The 21,600-nt window shown below is 35.1% G+C and overlaps 1 long non-coding RNA gene across 1 annotated transcript in view; it reads right to left on the bottom strand.

Moving 5' to 3' along the window:
* Positions 1-4,577: 4,577 nt before the first annotated feature.
* LOC127029474 (uncharacterized) overlaps positions 4,578-21,600 on the bottom strand; it is a 46,198-nt gene continuing 29,175 nt past the window's right edge. Inside the window, exon 3 of the long non-coding RNA XR_007768202.1 lies at positions 4,578-4,841. This is a non-coding gene — a long non-coding RNA (uncharacterized LOC127029474). The remainder of the gene's footprint in view (positions 4,842-21,600) is intronic.

Below are 21,600 nucleotides of genomic sequence, written 5' to 3'. Positions count from 1 at the left end.
TCTAATAGACTGTATAACTTATCCTTGTATGCACAGGTTTCCACATGTGCAGAAGAACTTATCTAGAAAGATACTATGTTTAGAACTGAGAAGATAGTTTAGGTTTGGCCCTTTTAATGATGGGTTTGGACAAATCTCTAATACTAAATTCTCCATCTTCTTGGGATTATCCTATGAGCAACGGTTCAAGTCCTCCCTTACTGGGAAAATAGTAAGTGAAATAGGGAAAGGGGTTGGAGAAAGGGAGGAGAGTTTCAAGACATTTACTCCTTCAAGTTCTCACCACAATCATGATGAGATTGAGGGATTCATGGACTCATAGAATTGTAGAACTCTGGAACCACAGAATCACTCAGGTGGGAAGGGACCTCGGGAGGTCTGTAGTCCAAGATCCTGCTTGAAGCGGGGGCAGCTCTGAGGTCAGGAATGGTTGCTCAGGTCTGCATTCAGTCAGATCTTGAAAACCTCCAAGGACAGAAATGGAACAATCTCCATGGGTAACCTGTTCCAACTGTAGTTTTCATGTAAACAATGGCAAGGGATTGGAGGAAGAGGTGAGAGACAGAACAGGTAAATGTTAAAGAAAGATAACGTATGATTTATTTAAGTCTTTTCCATGATGGCACATCTTGTATTGTCTGATTAAGGGCTTTTGGTTGATTGGTTTGGTTTTCTTTGGGTTTGAGTTTTCCTTTTGTTTTGTGCTGCATGGAATTGTTGTGGGTTGATTCTGGAACAAAGATGTCATTCTGTAATACTGTAGGCAAAATGCTTATTGATATAATAAATCAAATCAAATTATATTAATATAAACTTTAATTCAGGATAAGAAACAAAAGAAGCTTTCAGAGGACACTACCTGTTAGCTTGCAGATCAATGCAAGAGAAAAGAATGTCTTCTAATTTAACCATTCAAAAATTGCACCTATTAAAGAACTTCAGTTTTTTATGTGATGTAATAAACACTGTATTGCCATAAACACTGTATTGCCACAATACAATCTGAGATGCTTAAGTCTGTAAATCTTGACTGTTTCACGTTGTCAGGCATGTCTATAAACATTTTGTGCGCTTTAACTTTTACAGGCTGTGTTTAACAGATTATTGAAAACAAAATAAGGTTGTACTGAGGCAACTGAGAACCTAGTGTGTGGTTTTGCAAGATTTTTTAGAGTTAAATAAGCAATACAAATCTATGTAATGTAAGGAAACATTATGCATTGTTGAAAACAGCTGAACTCATAGCAAACAAAACTAAATGTAACATTACATTCCATGTTTTTATTCTGTAGAATATGAATCGAATATGGAACTATATTACTGATACACAATGTTCAACTTTTAAGTTAATTAGGTCAAATAATAGACCTTGAAACAGATGACAAGAGTTCTGTATTTCATGCAGTATATGACATACAAATTTATTTAGTTGAAAGACTTGATTTAGGACCACAGTTGCATGTATCTGCAAATTTCTTTTGCTGTTTTTAGACTATTACTCTATGATGTCGTCATCCAAAACAGTGATACTGTGTTTTGTGTCCTTTTTGCAGTTTGTGTATATAATTGCATTGATTGACAAACCTTACTGAAACCATTGTTTCATTGGTGGTGAGCTTTTTGAAGACTTAGTTACATTTTAAGTTCCTTCTGCCCATATGTGGAGGTATATAAATAATGGAGGTTTGTGAAAGGTTTACCAGTGACTTACACATCTCATATGCTGAGGTCCCACAGTAGTCTTCAGTATCTATAGCAATTTCTTCATTTGTAACTCATATTCTAATATTATATCTAAAAGTTGATACGGTGTTGAACTGAAACTAGAATTTATCATTCACTCAATTTAAAATTCTTGCAATATAAAGATGATGAAATAATTATTCTTGCAATATTAAAATGATGGGCAAGGATGCCTGTTTAAAAGATTTTTGCATTATCAGCTAAACTATCTCTAAAATGAGTAGTATAGCAGTGGCGGTTAAGCAGTAGCTTACGCACTTTAAGAACATAATGGGCAATTGCTTAGAAGACAGTTTTGCAAATATAGATTTTTTTTTCCCCCAGTAAAAACAACTTTTTTGTTCTATTCTAAATGTACAATTTATGTACATATAAATACATAATAAACATATACATAGACAATAAATATATTTAAAATATAAATATATTTACAATATATTAAAATATATTTAAAATAATATTATTTATTAAAGTTTATTAAGTTAACAAGGACTTCTATACATACCTCTGTGTTAAGAACTGACTCAACCTAAGCTGGTAAGTCTATTAGCTACTAGATTGTGACCACACTGTCTTCTGGCTTCCCTAGAATGGAGTCAAAATATTTTCCAGCTCTACTCTGCTTACTACGAACACTGCTATATTCTATACATGATAGGAGATTTACTCCCTTACATGCTTTTGCTAGTCTAGTCTATAAGCAGTTGCTATATGCGAGTAAAGAGGTAATTGAGTAAATTATCCAGAAGTGGAGTAAAAAATAATTGAATAAATTATCTAATAGTTGAGTAAATAGATAATTCTTAGGGAAGCAGAAAAAAATGTGGCTCCTCCTGTAGACTCTTCTGATCCTTGGAATATTTTTTGTGAATAAAAAATGTGTGTGATATTGTTCCAAATATGTCTGAAGACAGATACTTTTTGCTTTCCCATTGCATACCATGATGAAAGTCAAACCTAACATTGTCTTTAGTTTAATAATACACTACAAGTTATTAATTCAGATAGATATCCTCTCCTCTTCACACAGGCACCTTTTTTCTGAGATTATTGTCAGTAACTGAATGCAATGAGTAAATAAAACTGCTTTTTCTGACAGGCTGATTGTCTTCAAAAATGAACAACCATTAAAGGTGTTATGGTGAAATTTTGTCTAGGATAAAGTGCTCTCCTAATGCAATAATTTTAAAGCAATACTTCTTCCATCTGGTAAATGGAATTCATAGTCTTTGGATTCAAACTGTTTTAATGAAACAGCAATTGTCTAGGCAAATGCACTCATAAAAAGTTCCATTTTCGCTGAAAGTAGGCTAGTTGAGATTTTGCACTTCAACAGAATCCTCTTATCTGAAATTAGTTCAGTTATTTGCATACATACAGGCCACAGATGGAAAGGAAATTCAAAAGTAAAAACACCATCTGCATTTGTCTTTAATGACAAGTTATATGGAAGTCTGAGAATCTCATTTTCAATAACTATGTTGCAAACTGGTTCACAAGATCTTCACAGTCCTCATTTGTTTTGACCCTGCAAAATTATTACTATAAAACCCATCTATGTCTAAGATAATCAGAAGTACTTCTATATCCCTTGTAATTAGGGATGTAATGAAGTTTTCTTCCATACACCATTTGCAATATACTAGTATATCAACCCTGTAATGTATCTACAGTATTTATTTCTATCAGTGTTAATATTCCCAAATATTAATGACATAAAATTTTCTGAAATTGCAGTCATTGGTTGTGATGATCAGAGATACATGGAACCATAACCTTGCCTGGGACAAAATATAAGAGGCAATAGTAACACTTATGTTTTGTAACACAGTCATTGTGAACTGAAGGCATGCAGCATTTTTCAGGTGCTTCTTAGGTTTGGAAAAGATACACATATGCTTTATTACATGAAGATTTTTATCAGCTTTACCCAGTATCACATGAAAATATATCGGAACATGGAAGGGAAAATAAGAGGATGTCAGAACTTTTATCTGGATGGTTACTAATGCTCAACATCTGATTTACAGAATTCAAATACTGAATGAGAAAGATCTTTGTGAAACCATAACTGAATCCTAAACTGACAGGGTTTTAACTTCAGACTTCCTCTTTTGTCAACCAAAATATTTAAATTTATTCAGAGAAATCTTTGTTCTTAGTGTTGGGAAGGTTAAGTACCATCTACTCTAGGATTTAATGTAACTGAAGAATGTAAAGCACACAGTGAATACACCTAACTGTACAACAGAGGATGGTATAGAGAAGACTATGTTTCCCAGTCTTTCACATAATACTGTAATTATTTTGTTTCCTCCATGTTACAATATAATTTCCATAAAATACAATTTTAACAGGTTTTATGTCTACCCATTAAGTCCATTTAGATCATTCTTTTGTCAGGTGTCAGCAGAATTTCTCCCAACCACTCATGCGTTTTTGTCATTCTTCATTTTTGAATTACATGACGTTCTCTTTAAACTTCAGGCATCAGCTGTACATTCTTGATGCATATACTTCACCCTCAATGTAATACTTAGGCAGCTTCTCTCTTCTTGTTTCTTTTTTTCTTTTTTCCTCAGTGCTAGGTCAGTGGAAAGATGTGTGGTCAGATGTGGTCAGATGTGTGGAAAGGTGTGGTCAATTGATGCACTCCTCCACAGAAGATTTGAACTCTAAGAGTTTGCATACATTACTGTGTCTTGAATAAAAGCAAAATTCTAATTTTATTTTCTTTCTTTCCCCTTCCCTTTCCCTGTCCCTTCCTCCCTTCCTCTCTTCCTCCCTTCCTCCCTTTCTCCCTTCCTCCCTCCCTTCCTTCCCTCCTTCCCTCCTTTTCTCTTTTCTTCAGCTTTGCAGGCTTTTTAATGTTAAAATAATACTCTCTCTTCACACAGCCACTCATAAACAGATTTCTGTTTGAACTGGATCATGAAGAGCACCTTGAAGAATTAGGGTTGTTGTCTGACCAGTCTGACATGGTGTGCTGATAACTCTTCTCAATAAGACGACTATTTATATATAGCTGGGTCATGTAGTTTCATATGGAAGTGATGTGTCTTTGTACTTGTGCTGAATATTCACATTAAATGGAACAGCTGAAACAGAGAAAGTTGAAAATCAATGGCATAAAGGGTTGTTGCTGTGGTGACATACTTAAAAATGGCAGATATTTTTGGCACTCATTTTTTTACTCCTTTTCATGTTTTTACTGTTATGTAAGGAGAAAGAACCTTGTTCCACTGGTAATAACTAACAGGTGTTGGATAAGGAAGGCTGTAGAAATGAATTCTGAGGAGGTACCTAGTGAGTTATCTATGATCCGTTCATACTCCTGCCATCAACTCCTTCCTGTTTCAGTCACCTGATCTCAGATAAATTTTTTTAGTGTCAAAGGAATTTTAAAAACCCATTAAGGAATCTGACCATCAATTTTGGGTTAACCCCAGCTAAGCACCACACAGCCACTTGCACACACCCCCTGGTGGGATGGGGGAAAGAATCAGAAGGGTAAAAGTGAGAAAACTCATGGGTTGAGATAAAGACAGTTTAACACGTAAAGCAAAAGCCCCACGCACAAGCAAAGCAAAATAAGGAATTCATTCACTGCTTCCCATTGGCAGGCAGGTGTTCAGCCATCTCCAGGAAAGCAGGGCTCCATCACGCATAACGGTTACTTGGGAAGACAAATGTCATCACTCCAAACGCGTGTCCCACTCCCTTCTTCTTCCCCCAGCTTTTATCGCTGAGCATGATGTCATATGGTATGGGATATCCCTTTGGTCAGTTGGGGTCAGCTGTCCCAGCTGTGTCCCCCCCAACTCCTTGTGCACCCGCAGCCTACTCGCTGGTGGGGTGGTGTGAGAAGCAGAAAAGGCCTTGACTCTGTGTGAGCACTGCTCAGCAACAGCTAAAACATCCCTGTGTTAGCACTGGTTTCGGTCACAAATCCAAAATATAGCACCATACAAGCTACTATGACAGAAACTAACCCTATGTCCTGGTTTCAGCTGGGATAAAGTTAATTTTCTTCTTAGCAGCTGGTACAGTGCTGTGTTTTGGATTTAGTGTGAGAATAATGTTGATAACACACTGATGTTTCAGTTGTTGCTGTGTAGCACTTATCCCAAGTTAAGGATTTCTCAGTTTCCCATGCTCTGCCAGCAAGCAGATGCACAAGAAGCTGGGAGGGAGCGTAGCCAGGTGACCCAAACTAGCCAAAGGGGTATTCCATACCATAGAACATCATGCTCAGTGTATAAACTGGGGCAGTTGGCCAGGAGGGGAGGATTGCTGCTCTGGCATCAGTCAGTGGGTGGTGAGCAATTGCATTGTGCATCACTTGTCTTTTCTTGGGTTTTATTTCTTTTTTTTTTGTTATATTCCCTTTCATTACTATTATTATTATTATTATTAGTTATTTTATAACTAATTTATAATATATTTTATTTTACTTTCGTTATTAAACTGTTCTTATCTCAACCCACAAGTTTTACTTTTTTTCCCCGATCCTCCTCCCCATCCCACTGGGAGGGGGGAGGGGTGAGCAGCTGCGTGGTGCTTAGCTGCTGGCTAGGGTCAAACCACGACATCCTATCCCAGCCAAAACCAGTACATCATCCCAGTATAATTTTATATTTTGCTCTTTCTCACTCCTAATTTTTCTGCAATAGTGAAGAAACTCTTTCATTGTTGAAAGGGTTATGAAGCATTATGTTATGAATATATAAAGAGTATGAGCATTTTATTTTTCCCTTGCCCTTTGATTTCCTTAAGTTTATGTTCAAAAGGCCCTGCTTTCTGTAGCTTGTAATTTTAATAATTTTTCACTGTTTCATCTGGATTTTTTTATTCTGTATGCTTGCCAAGGTTAAAAAACAAAAAAAGGAATTATATACTATCTTAGTATATGTGCATGCATGCACACACAGACACAGGCACGCACACACACACACACGTACTCACACATCACCTGCATACCTGTTGTTTCTTTTAGAGGAATGTAGGAGCACTACATTTCTGACAATGGAGCCATAGCTTAATTCACCATTTTAGGGTGATGTCTGTGCCCTTAGGAAATAAAAAGAACATTCCTGGAACTGAATAAAGAGCACAGATGGCAAGTAAAAGGGTACAAACATTCTTTCTGCCCATTTGCTAATATGTTACCTCTATCCTGCTTTGTTTTCTTATATGTGCTATATTCTTTTATCTTTTGTGTAGGAAAAAATATATCTGTTACTTTTATATCAGTGTTTTTAAGAATAATAAATTTAATTTTGCTAATCTTTTGCTAATTGCTCTCTTTTTAAATATTTTTGTTGTTGTTGTATGTGCTAGTATAAATGAAGAGAGCAATACATTTATACTTGGTTTATATAAAGATGCATAATTTGCTGTTCTCAATGCCAAGCAAATTTCTCATTCAGTTCAAAACTCCCCTGGTACATTCATCACATTATACTGCTGAGTTACAAAAAATATTTGCAGATAAAAGAGAAAAACATTGTATATCGATATTGTTATATGCACAGATAAAATAAATTAATCAAACTGTTGCTTTGGTCTTCAGTAATCTATGTTTGCAGCCATTTACTTAATTATATATCTTAAGTACTGATTAGTTTGTATATATACACTTTTATTAGGAAATATTTAAGTACTACTTCTAATTTCTAATCAGTTCCATATGGATTAGAAAAAGAAAAACAATTAAAGTTTTGGATTATAGCAATAATTTTCATGGAGATAATTGTGTAAAAGAAAACACATTTCAGCCCTTAAGCATTGTCTAACAGTGACTGTTCCTCGTGCTGTGTGCTATGACTAGAACCTGAAATTAAAATGTAATGCACTTTTCCTCAAAATGAGTTTACATTGGCAATTTTATTTGGGAAATAGAGTATTAGTAAACAGAAGATATTAGTAAAAAGTCTTAAGGAAATCAAGAATAAAGGACACCATGTTACTTTAGATATAAAAGTTAAAAACTAGATATAAAAGTTAAAAACTAGGATACTTAGATGCAATACATTCCTAAAGAAGGTGCATAATTACTAGAAATAATTTAATAATTCTAATTCTTACTGTTTTCTACATTTTGTTTCTTAAAGCAAATTTCTGGAGCAGTTGGATTACGTGATGTATGAGGTATGTAGGAATAGGTATTCATTATCATCTAAGGGTTAAATAAGATTATATTTTATACTAAGGGGTTCACACATCCAGTGGAAAGTTTTCTGGAGATTATAAATTTAAAAGGAATGAAACCTGCAGATATTATACAGACATTATACTGTAAACAGTATGGTAGTTTTCATATTCCAATGAGATATTTAGCATCCTTTTCCTGGGATTTATTACAAACACTTGTATTTTCCCATTAAAAAGAACTAGTTAGTCAGTTAAACTTTTTTGTTGAATACTCTACTACACCATTTCTAGTACTAATATCTTAATCTCTCTGCATTCTGTTTTTCTTCTCATTCTTCCACTATCATATTTTTCTTAAATTTTGTGTATTTGTTACCTTACAACTATGTAATTGTAGTATGTTTGCATTTATTAATAGTATATGTGTACAGTGTTGCATTACTGTTCCTCAGGGTTCAATTCTAGGGCCAGTTCTGTTCAATATTTTTATCAATATGGTCTGGATGCAGCAGTTGAATGCACCATTATAAAGTTTAACTATACCAAACTGGGAGGTGCTGTTGACTCTCTTGAGGGACGAGAGGCCTTGCAGAGGGATCTTGATAGATTGGAGCATTGGGCTATGATTAATGGGATGAAATTTAACAAGTCCAAATGTCAGATCCTGAACCTGGGATGGAGTAATGCTGGGCACAAGTATAAATTGGGAGAGGAGTGGCTGGAGAGCAGCCCTGCAGAAAGGGATTTGGGGGTGCTGGTCAACAGCAGGCTCAATATCAGTCAGCAGTGTGCCCTGGCAGCCAAGAGGGCAAACCACATCCTGGGGTGCATCAAACGCAGTATAACCAGCTGGTCAAAAGAGGTGATTATCCCGCTGTATTTTGTGTTGGTGCGGCCTCGAGTACTGTGTGCAGTTCTGGGCCCCACAATTTAAGAAGGATGTGAAGGTCCTTGAATGTGTCCAGAGGAGGGCAACAAAGCTGATGAAAAGGCTGGAAGTCATGTCCTATGAGGAGCAGCTAAGGACTTTGGGTTTGACTAGTTTGGAGGAAAGGAGGCTGAGGGGCGACCTCATTGCTCTCTACAGCTTCCTGAGGAGGGGAAGTGGAGAGGGAGGTGCTGAGCTCTTCTCCCTTGTACCCAGTCATAGGACGCATGGGAATGGTTCAAAGCTGCTCCAGGGGAGGTTCAGACTGGACATTAGGAAGCATTTCTTTACTGAGAGGGTGGTCAAACACTGGAACAGGCTTCCTAGAGAGGTGGCTGATGCCCCATGCCTGTCAGTGTTTAAGAAGCATTTGGACAGTGCCCTTAATAATGCGCTTTAACTTTTGGTCAGCTGTGAATTGGTCAGGCAGTTGGACTAGACGATCACTGTAGGTCCCTTCCAACTGAAATATTCTATTCTATTCTATAATCAATAATACTGAAATCATAAAGTTTCTTGGAACAGAAATCTTAATATGGTTATATTCATGCTTCTACGCTTTATAATCAGCACATCATTCTCTCCTGGTCAGCAGTTAAAAAGCATCTGCCACATGCCTGTTCTCTTTTCTTTGTCTTGAAAACTCTCATTTTTTGAATTCTTTGACATTTAGGATTGGCTAGGCAGAATCACACTACATCTCTGTTCTCAGGACGTAGTTGAGTTTAAATGCAGAAATCTAGAGACATCTTCAATAACTTCCTTTGCTGTGAAGAACTGAATCATCCTCAGCTTATCACTCTACTTTTCTTTATCAGAAAGATACATGTACAAAAAAACAGTACTTCTAGAAAATAATTAAAATGTACTCAAGCACATGGAAATCACAAAGCAAGAACTTTTCAGGTATATTAAGCAATAAGTCTGTACCGATCCTACGCAAACCTCTTTTCTAATGGATGCTTTAACTGAAGTTGCAATGCACAGGAATGAGAATAAGAGACATCTTGTATGGTATAAATCAGGGCTATATCTCTCCTAATGTGTAGATGAGAACGCACGTTTTTACTGGAAATTTTGCCAGTTATGCATGTTTACTTTTAAATGCTTTGTGATTTAAATAAAGATAAAATATACTTATATGGAAGACAGGTTTTTTTCTTTAACAATCTACACATTAAAAGTAGGGTTATTGGATGACGGATCATTACCAATAAAATGACTGAAAACATTTTTTATAAAAATACTTTTATAAATCAAGGATTATGCAAAACATGCAATGTACACATTGGGGTTTTTTTAAAAATATGTTCTCAAAGGTTTGTGATTTTGAAGTTTTGATGTTTTGCTGTTGTTGATGATTATCATATTTGTAGAGAGTATTTCACTAGAAAATCTACTGAAATACTTTTAATACTCTATTTATAAGATAATTTCACTTACCAATCAAGCAGAACTTTGCAGTTGTTTACCAAGCATTTAATGCCAATATTATGGCTATATAGTTCAGACAAGAAGAACAGTAGTGAACATAACTGACACAATCAGAGGGAATTTTGAAAGTGAAAAAAAATTAATCCAAATGAAGTTTCACCAGATTTTGTTGGCTAATGCAGAACACGTTAGAAGTGCAACAAAATTTGTATTACTAGATTTGCATCACCTACTTTCATGTGGTGAATAGAAAAGGGGAAAGTTAGGTCAAAAAACTCTCAAAAAAATAAACAAAAAAGGGCACACATGAGGAAAAGCAATTGAAGAAATCTGTGAGGCAATACAAATGTTACTCTTTCAGTTAGAGAAACCCATTTTTATAGTTTTCACCTTAACTAAAATCCCAGGGAAATCACTGAAGTTTGCATGGAGATGCTTGTCCAATGGACTGCTATACACACTGGGCAACAGCTACAATGATTTCAAACAGTAATGAATTCATTTATTAAAGTAAACAGCTATTAGCCAAATCATGCAGCATGATTGGCAGGTAGCATATCTAAAAACCTGAATACCATAGTATTGAACCAGATCAAAGGAAGCAGCTGTTTCTATAAGATATGCAGTTAAGCTGTCTATATGAGCAACTGAATTAACACAGTATGTAAAGCCCTGACTATCGAAGAAAGCAACAGAAACGTTGATTTGGGCGATACAGCTCAGCCAATAAAGCACACCCAAATTAAATGAACAAATTATACAGCTACACCTGGAAAATGCACACTGACAAGACTTGTAAAGCATGTAACATTACCAACAAAGCAACATAAAATAGAGTCATCTGAAATGTCTAGTACATTTAAAGAAAACAGTCCATGAGAGTCCATGACTCCAATAGAGTCATATTATACAGTACCTTTCAGCCCTCATCTTTCTATTGTTTGAATTGATTCACTTTCTATTAAAAAACCAATAATTTATAAAACTGATTACTTAGTTCTTGCTCAGGCAAGACTTAACTGATTTTGATGTTCATTTGAACAAGTAATGTCTGCAAGATCATACCTACAGTAAGCTTATAAGTCTTAGAGAGGCAGAATTACTATTACATATATATTTTCCACATCCTTAAATCTGAACTTAAGACAGATTTTATATTTCAAGCTTTGGTCCCCACTATAAAGCATCAAAACTCAAACAAACAAACAAAAAGTCTCTACTTTTTCCTGCAAAAGAATTTGAATATTCTACTGATAACTGTACATCCTTGCATCACAAGTACACAGATACCAAATTATACACACAGAGCACTTGAAATGAGGAAATATTGCTTTCTTCCTTTGTAATTTTATGGTTTTTTTAGTTTAGTAACCTTATAATACACAAAGTTTTCCATCATTTGAAATGAACAGATATAAAATAATTATGGACATGAGTAATTGTCACTAAGATAAATAGGATGTTCTGCAGTAAGACTCATCAAAATGTTTATTAAAATTTCATAATTACAATTTGCTATTACAGTGTGCTTCTTAAACGTGTATTAGAATGCACATTCAAATGCATTCACCTCAAGCTTCATAAAAGAAGCTTGTTCTCAGCATTTACTCTTTGTCAGACTGAAAGTTATGACATGGAATAATCCCGTTCAAAAAGCTTTTACAGAATGAGGCCAGAGGTTATTAAAGCCTCAAAAAATTACTTCAGATAGAAGTGTTGTCATCTTCTGTTATTTAGGCAAGGTGAAGAGGGTAACAATTTTTATAGGAATCAGTCCACTTGTGATCTGAACTGCCTTTTGATCATGTCTGTCTTTTATCCCTGCTCTATACAGAATGATCATACCCCAATTAGGAATCCTAGACAAATGCTTAGAAGTCAGATTAAAAGTAACTATGTTTAACATATATTGTCATCACTACAAACTGAGGAAGGTTTAGATTTTAGACTGGATTTTCATTATCTCACTTTTATTCCTCTCTTCACCTTGTTGGCATTTATATTCCAAAAGAAAGGTAGGCTGAGTTACAGATTTTTATGAATGCATTTCTCTTGAACAGGAAAATGGACTAGATTGTCATTACATGTTACAGTTAGAAAAATCTGGACAAGTATAGTTGAAAATTATCTTCTCAAACTCAGTTTGCACTTGAGCTCCTAATGAGATCTGAGAAACAAACCAAACTTGAAGGAATGATGTTCAATAGCCTGCCCTTCTATATAGCTCTGCATCCCAAGAAATGCACTTTGTACTTTTTCAAATAGCTTAGATTATCAGGATTAATTCTCAGTACAGTTTTTAGGAGGGTATGGAAAGGGGGCAAGGTAAATAAATAACATGAAAAAAACTATGAGACTAAAAATCTTTGTTATATAGCTTTGCATTAGGCATTTCAAAATCAAAAAGCATAACAAGGATGTATGTATATTTTGCTGTTTCCCATCTCATATGAAGGGTTTTGACCCTTATATGATGATAATTACCATACAATAACCAGTATAGTTTTAACTATTACAAAAACCTCATATGAACACAGGCTAAAAGCTGTCCCTAATAAACCTTATTAAAATAAAAATGCCCATATAGGGAAAAGTATTTACTTCTGGATTATGTTTATTTATTATTGATAGAAAAATCTTTGTGATTGTGTCTATGTTTGTATGTAAGTATGAGTATCTCCTTTCTTTTGAGAAAGATCATGCCAAATTTCCTCATTGTTGATTATAGTTATCAGGTATTCCTTTAACAAACTGTGTTTTATTTAGAAATTACTGACAGTCATGTCCTCTAAATTTTGTCCTTATGCTTTTAATTACTTTTTTGCAATTTAGAGTTTAGCATATACAGTAATTATATTTCCTACCATGTCAGAAAATATTTACAGAAGTGGAAGAGAAAAAACATAAATTCTGGTTCCTTCAGTATGTTCCTCTGACAAATAATCAGGCTACAAATATATTTTGAGGACCCAAAAAATGAGGAAAGAGGTGAACCATTTTCTGAAGACTTTACGTTACTTCGTATAAATTGATCTAGGAGCAAAAAGGAGTAGGATGTTAAAAATATATATCTATGCTGGCAGGAAAAAAAAAACCAAACACTTAGCATTTTGAATTTGCAGAATTATAAATATGATCTTTCATAAGATTTTGTCATTGGCAACTTTGGGTCTGTAAGTGAAATAAAGCATATAATATGGGTTCATTTGTGCTATCTCATGTTTTGAAGTTCATAAAAATTGAACTGAAACCTCAGGACTTGAAAGTGCCTTGACTGCATTTAACTCTAGAGCAAAAGCTGCAGTGGGATGTCCCATTGCATTGGAAGTATCAACAGCAGTTGAAGAGCAGTTGAATGGCACATGTTCTGATTGGAGACCAATAATTAGCAGTGTACCCCAGGGGTCAATCCTGGGTCCAATCCTGTTTAGCACCTTCATTAGTGATCTGGACAATGGGGCAGGGCATACCCTCAGCAAGTCTGCTGATGAAACAAAACTGGGAGGAGTGGCTGATAGACCAGAGGGCTGTGCTGGAGCAATGGGCTGACAGGAATCTCGTAAAGTTCAACAAGGAGAAGTGTAAAGTCCTGCACCTGGAGAGGAACACCACCATGTACCATTATGTGCTGGAGGCCACCCAGCTGGAAAGCAGCTTTGCAGAAAAGCACCTGAAACTCCCAGCGGACACAAAGTAGAGCATGAGCCAGTGATGGCTAACTGGCTCAGCAATGTCAGCCTTGCAGCAAAGACGACTAATGGTATCCTGTGCTGCGCTAGGAGGAGTGATGCCAGCAGGTCAAGAGAATTGATCTTGCCCCTCTCTTCAGCACGGGCGAGGCCATATCTGGAGTGCTGTGTCCAGGTCTGGGCTCCTCAGTACAAGAGAGACATGGATATACTGGAGAGAAGTCCACGAAAGACCATTAAGATGGCTAAGTGATGGGAACATCTCTCCTATGAGGAAAGGCTGACAAAGCTGGGACTGTTCAGCCCAGAGACAAGAAGGCTTGGGCGGATCTCATCAATGTATATAAATACTTAAAGAGAGGATGCAAAGAAGATGGAGCCAGGCTCTTTTCAGTTGTTCCCAGTGACAGGACCAGAAGCAATAAGCACAACCTGAAACAAAGCGGGTTCTGCCAGAACATCAGGAAGCACTTTCTTACTGTGAGGGTGACTGAGCACTGGCAGAGGTTGCCCAGAGAGGATGTGGAATCTCCATCCTTGGAGATGCTGAAAAGCCATCTGGACATGGTTCTGAGCAATTTGTTCTAGGTGGCTCTGCTTGAGCAAGGATGTCGGACCAGATGACCTCCAGAGGTCCCTTCCAACCTCAACCATTCTGTGATTCTGTGAATAGCTGAATCAGGAAGTATCCCTTTGACACATTATTTTGGTGAGTCACCTTTCCTGTTCTTCCTGGCCTTGCTGGCTCCAAATTAAACGTTATCTTGGCTGCACAGTTATGCCCATTATCTGAATTTGAAAAATAAAATTTTCCTTAGAAATTGTAGTAAAGGTTACTTTTCTGATTCTGTGGGATTGTATCCTAACATAGCAGTCATTTTAGCTAGCATAAAATTTGAAGCTCATTTTGGATAATGTAAATTGAAATTTTAAATTTTCAGTAAAATTTTCATTTTCAATTGCAGTTGTACTTTAAAAAAATATCCCCAGATACTGAAGCTGAGAGTCAAAGGGAGCATTATTAGAATTTTCTTATGCTTCAGCTATTTTAGAAAGTGTGTCAGAACTCCATATTAGTCATGAAAAATCGAAGAAGGAAAAATTCTGAATAGATATCTAGTATTTGCATGAGGCTGATCAGAATCAGAAAAAAAGAGCAGCAAAGAAAGAAATACGAGGAAAAAGTGAAGTCTCTTTCTAGGTAGATGTCTTTTCTTATTACTGTGCTGAACATAGGTGCAAATAACTGGTTGGGGGAGGGGTTAATACTTTCTAAATCTGAAAGACCTTCCTCTGTGCTAAAAACAAGTTGTTGTTTATATGGGGGGAAAAAGGCAGTGAGTCAGAGGAGACCTTGGCCAACTACATTCAAGATGCAGCATTAAACTAGGGAGTAAAATCAGGCAAGCAGGGGAACATCCTAAATGGCCAAAGAAGAAAGAGTACGGGCAGCCCCCACCCCATCACCCCCCAAAAAAACCCAAACAAACAAACAAACCAAAAAAGGAATATAAGGGAAAAAAAACTAAGTTCTTCTGAAGAGTAAGACTTATCTGTCATGTTTCCAGTATGGAAACTGGAAATTATTTCTGAAGGACCAAATGTTGGCAGAACTGAAATATGTCTCCTGTGCTCCACTCAGCACAGCACATAAGACAGGCTTCAAAAATAATTTCCAGCACTCATTGAAGATGGATGATTATTGCTGAAGAATCTATACCAAGAAGAACGGAAACTGTGTTCAAGAAGTGCCATTCTGACACCTACATTGTTTACTGTCCTTTTGTATCAGAGAGACAAAATGTAACTATATTTTTTGAGCGGCTTGTAAAGTCAGCTGATACTGATCCACTATTGATGGACCACATTGGTCCAAATATGTTAATGTCATCTGAAAACATGGCCTTAATAGGATCCAAGAGAGAAGCCAACAACAGGGAAAGACAGCAACAAAGCAGAAAGGCATAGTTTTCAGCTGAAAGAACCTTTATATTTATTTTCAATATGCCTAAATAAAATAAGTATAAAGATTGGGGTTAAAAATAAATTACAATTTCTTCATCTTTTTTTCCATAGCATAAATACAGGTACATAGGCAGATGAAAGAAAAAAAAAATTCTATTTATACACGTGTCTCATGCTCTGTTGTCATGAGTGAAGACACATGGAGCATGTGGCTCCACAAATAAGAGAACCTGCATGTGCAGAAACTTCAGAAGATAAACTGTTCTTCACACGTGCACTTATCTTTCTGAATTAACAACACACCGTTAATCAGCATGAAGATTATTGTAAACAGTACAATGTGGTTATAAACAGACAAAGGGGAGCAACCACTTCAGAAGAGGTACTAACGATCAGATCCATCTAGATGTGGGCATGTTCAACACATTTAGAAGATGTGAACATATGCTGGATACAGAGGAAGAATCACTGCCCTCAGCCTTCTGGCTAAAGTCTTGACAATACAGCCCAGCTTTCCGAAGGTACAACCACAAGCTACCTGCCAATTGCGCTTCTGTAAAAAAGCCCTTAAAAAAAGCAAAGAAAGCATCACAGGTATGTAACATAATAATTATGCCTACCAAGAAGATATTGAGGATGTCATTTAAACTTATATTTCATTAATATAAATTTAAAAAGTGTGCTAAAGAATGCTGTAATTTACTAGTATTTTATTAACGTTTAGTTACTGACTTTATAACATCTGTTCAATGACAAGTAACCTGTCTTCAAACCAAGACCTCCAGAGAGAACAACAGCTGAGTGTACTGAGGGGATTTTATGCTTAATCGTTCACAGGATCAGAAACGCAAAGCAAAGTATTAAAAATCTCCAAAATATATTCACTGATCCATTCACTTTTAATTGCAAATTTACATTTGTTCTGTAATCAATAAGGTCTGTAACCAATAAAACCAATCAACTGACATTTTACTACATTTGGTCAGCCAGATCTTTTGTTAATTTTTATAAGAGATCTCAAAAAAGAATGTATTTTCAATGAAAATTTCCCCTACAGCATTGCCTCAGTAGCTTAACTTGGCAGAAAATGCATGAACTCAGCAAAAGCAAAAAGAACATAGTAGCATTTGGGAATGTAGAAAATGCTGCTTAACCAGCATCATTGCTGTGGCTGCCTGCAGGCTAGTTTAATTAGGCTACAATTCATATGCAAGAAAGTAGTTTTGTAATTACTGTCAAATGACCAAATCTATGTATAAAACCTAAGGAGGATTATGTATTCCCAGTAATGAACCATACTGAAATTGACTGGGATTTGTTAGCTGAGACACTTATTTGGCAAAAATTAACTGTAAAATGTATAATAAAATAAATATATGTATACTCAGATACTAGACAATTTTAAAGAATACATCTGAGTTTTCTGGATGTCACTATGATTTTTTTATTAGAGGTATATACTGATTTTTCTACCAAATCATACAGCCATATTGGTATGGATGGGAAAGCATAGTTACCAATTTCAATTTTAAAAAGTATATGCTTTTTTAGTAGAAAAATTATCAGAAGAAGTTTAATATTAAAGATTGGGCACAAAGTTGCCAGAAATATGTTTCTTTTTTTTCCCCCCCTTCTATTTTCTATTCTTTAAAAACTTTAATGATGAAATTTTTGGTTATCTGCTTTAGTCACATCACTAGATATTTTTAAGCCACTCAAATTTACTCTGATTTTTAGTTGATTGACCATAATCTTTAAAGAAAAGAGGTTTAGGTAAATAGATATATACCTGGGGAACAGGGAGAATTTTTTTTTCTTTTCTTTAAATCAGCATGTTATTGAAATTAAAACTGCTGAATTAAAATATGCTTATTAAACAAAGAAAGACCAGAGGATATAATTAATTTTCTGAATGTATATTTTTAGGCTTATTGCCACAGTGTCTGCATTTGAAATATTTGCCTAATACTTCTGATCACCATATATTTAAGTGTTCAGAAAAAATTGTCAAATTGGGGAATGATTCCAGAATAATTACTAAGCCATTTTCATGTTTCAGAAGCAACATCTCAAATAAGAAGTATTTCTCAAGAGCCATAATTTAAGATAAGAAATACACTAGCAAGTAACTCATGAAAACAAGCCAGAGATTTTTTTGTTATTGCTGCTGTTTTGTTTTTTTTTTTACTATGTGGAACAATAGGCACTGGGAAACAGTTAAGTTTGCCAGAATACTAACAGCTGATGATCATTTACATTAATACTTCAGGACTTCAAGAGTGCAATTTTCTCAGAAAACTGTCTCAACTCATATCCTGAAATTATTTTACCGGATGAGGATGATTACAAATTTTCCACTTCACTTTCCATAAATAATATTCAGTGCTGATATTCCCCATTGTAAAGCAAAGAATGACATGTTAGTTCTCAAAGTTTTTTCTAGTATGGAATAATTTGGTGGGTATTGTCGCCCCCCTGGTCCCCAGGTTTGTATTATTTTCCAATGAAATAAGAATCTAGTAGTCTGCTAAAACCCACGGAATATATATACACATAAAATATTAAATTCCATAAGCAATCTTCCATTGGTGGTGTTTTAAAGATTAAAATAAATCCTGCTTCATCTTTCAAAACTTGACATGAAGTGCTCGGCCTGAAGAAGTGGATGAAAATAAAGCTCCGAGGAGGGCACCTAGGTTTCTCTAAAGCAGTTACATTTCCTGAGCTCTAGGCTATTCTTCACTCAGCATGTTTTTTTCTTGTGTCCCTGTTTTCAGACATCTGACTTGTGAATAATTAGATACATAATTAGTATCTCACTTAGAATCTACGCTATTTATGACTACATATATGGAGAATTTGCCAGGGATTTCAACAGTATGGTATGGTAGATCAGGAATTTGGACATACATCACTTAATTTGCTTCTAGTTCAAACAAAAGATTATATTTCATTCTGTGAGATTCAAGAGCAAAATTAGTAATGCCAAATAGTGTATATAAACAGATAAAGTAGTAATAAATCTAACACACATATATATGCATATATAGTGTTATACTAAAAAAATTAAACATTCTTAATACAAACTTAGAGATGCTGTAAACCTTGAAACACAGGGGATTTAATTTACTTATCTTCTAATTGATGACATGTACGTTTAGCTTCTGTTACTGATATGAGCCCTAGTCACAATTATTGTCTTTGTTCAACAACTCTGACAGGGGTTTTGTTTGTTTGTTTCCTTGTTTGGGGTTTTTGTTTGGGTTTTTTGGTTTTTTTCCCAATGAGTATATGTAGTACAATTCTAAACTTTCATTCCTTCCTCTTCTACTCAACCAACAAAGAGAATTAATATGCACAAAAATACATATCACATTTTGAAATCTGAGGTGCAATAAGTGGAGAGAGGAAAAAAAAAGACAGAAAGGACAACTGATTATGTAAGGTTTAAATCCTCAAAGAGAAATAAAAATATTTCCCGATGAAGTAAAAATTAAACTTTCAAAATTGTTAGCCACACAGACAGCCAAACTCCAAGGTGAATCATCCACCTTTTAATCCATTAGTAATTTCTTCACATTCCTTTTACTACTAAAAATTAAATTATTTCCTAATTTTAATCTACCTTTAATCCTCAGAAATTTCTAAACTGCTTCTCAGACTAGTTGTATGCTAAAATCACCCACCTTTGCAATGTTTTTCTTCAGTGGAATTAAATAGATCACTGTGCTATGAACATGGTATACGACAGAATGTTTTTAAGGGTGTAAACCATAACCATTGTGCTAAGCTATGGAGAAAACACAAGGTTTTTCACTCCTAACAGAATTGGCAGCTGTATGGGAAAAGCCTAGCATATTTGGCCAAAGAGATTTAGTATTCTACTTAGTTACTCTTCAGCCTGAGGATAGTAGTCAAACAAAATGTTTTGGCAAGCAAATGTTCTTTCTAGCCAGATTTCTCACCAAAGAGCTTCCCAGGACCTTTGTAGTAGCAGTTTCTTCATTGTTACTGACAAATAATTGGCAGATACCTTGAGGTGTCTCTCTCCCATGGAGTAAATTTTAATAATGTAAAGTTATTCCAATTACTATGATGCATTTTCTCCTGATTTGTACCAATAAATTAGGCTCTGTTATTTTAAATAGTGTTATGGCAACCTTCCCAGAGCAGATGTCTGTCAGCAGGAGTAAAATCTGCCTTGTAAATTCAGAAGAAAAAAAAAAGAATCAGAGCAGCTAGCTAAAGCCAATTAACAGTTAGCAGCCTATGACTATTCTGAAAAAAAAGTAAAAAAAAGAGGATCAAACCTGGCATTTACGTTATCTTCTTTTATAACTTTCTATCTCCTATATTCCTTCAGAAAATCTACTGTAGTGCTTGAAATGGTATTTTCTAGCCGGTTAATAATTTTGGTGCACATTTGAAAAGAACATGGCTGTATTAAAAAGCTTGAAGAAGTAAACCATATGCAAATGAAATATTAAAATACTTTGACAAATGCTCAGTTATTTATAAACTTTTTCCATAGTGTTTCTACCTACAACTACAGTGAAAACTGATCTGCATAAGCAGTGTTTTCTTACATATTTTGTAATCTCATTTGTTTAATTACGAACCATGCAGAGATGTTGAAATATAACCTTTAATTGATAGTTATTGAAGTGGACTGGGGAAAAGATTTCTGAATTCTACCATTTGCTGAAGAAACCACGCTTCTGAGATTAAGTACACCCATACACTTTGAAACACTGGACAACAAAAAGTTCCATGTCACAAAACACTCACAGATGATTTCCCAAAATTTCTAATTCCAATATAACACCTGTACCAATTACAAAAGAAAAATAAAATCACATTTGAAGCTGATATCCTATGTATGTTAGACAGCAATCTGAGAGAAAATGAGTTACATAAATACATATTGTAAATCTGCTACTTAAAGAAAGTATATGGAATTACAAAATAACCACAAAGACTATGTTGTAGTATAATGATACTACTACTACGACTACTGAAGGCTATTCTGGTTTGAATAGTTTCTAACAATGTTTGTCCAATGAATTAAAAGTCTTTAAGCAGATTAATAAAAGTTTGTAAAATCAACCATATTTGGTGTTTCACTTCACACAGCAAAAGACAGGGTTCAAAAGTTGTTAGAACAGCAGCTTTACTCACAGACAACAATTGGTATGTTCTCTCTCTCGCTCACAGTTTAAAAATGAATAAATATCCTCAGAGTGATTTCACTTCTCTTTCTGCTGAATCAGACAGCTGAAATTAATTCAGCAAAGAAATATTGAATAAAGATTTCTTTTTTCAATACTAGATGAAGTACTCTTAAACAAAACTGATTTAATTGAAGAAACAGAAAAAAAATCTGAAATGGATAAGTATTTCAAGGACTTTTTATGCCACCTTCTTGACCATCTAAAAAGAAGTGATTTTTTCATTTTTGCATGTGATAGTTATTTTTTACAGAATTGGATTTTAATAATGTTACTGAAGCCTGAAACAGTGCAACAAAAGAAGCCTATACCCTTACATCTGTGGCTAAATCAAATCATTATTGACTGAATAATGTAAAACCTTTTTTTCCTACATCAGTGTCAGTCAGTGAAGTTTCACACTGACTACAACTTGTTGACATATCTTCAGTGAATAAAAAGATTTTAAAAAATACAGTGG

This window comes from Gymnogyps californianus, chromosome 1, assembly GCF_018139145.2.
Source record: "Gymnogyps californianus isolate 813 chromosome 1, ASM1813914v2, whole genome shotgun sequence".
Taxonomy (NCBI): domain Eukaryota; kingdom Metazoa; phylum Chordata; class Aves; order Accipitriformes; family Cathartidae; genus Gymnogyps; species Gymnogyps californianus.
Note: the sequence above shows the minus strand (reverse complement) of the source record. Positions and strands in the feature narration are given on the sequence as shown.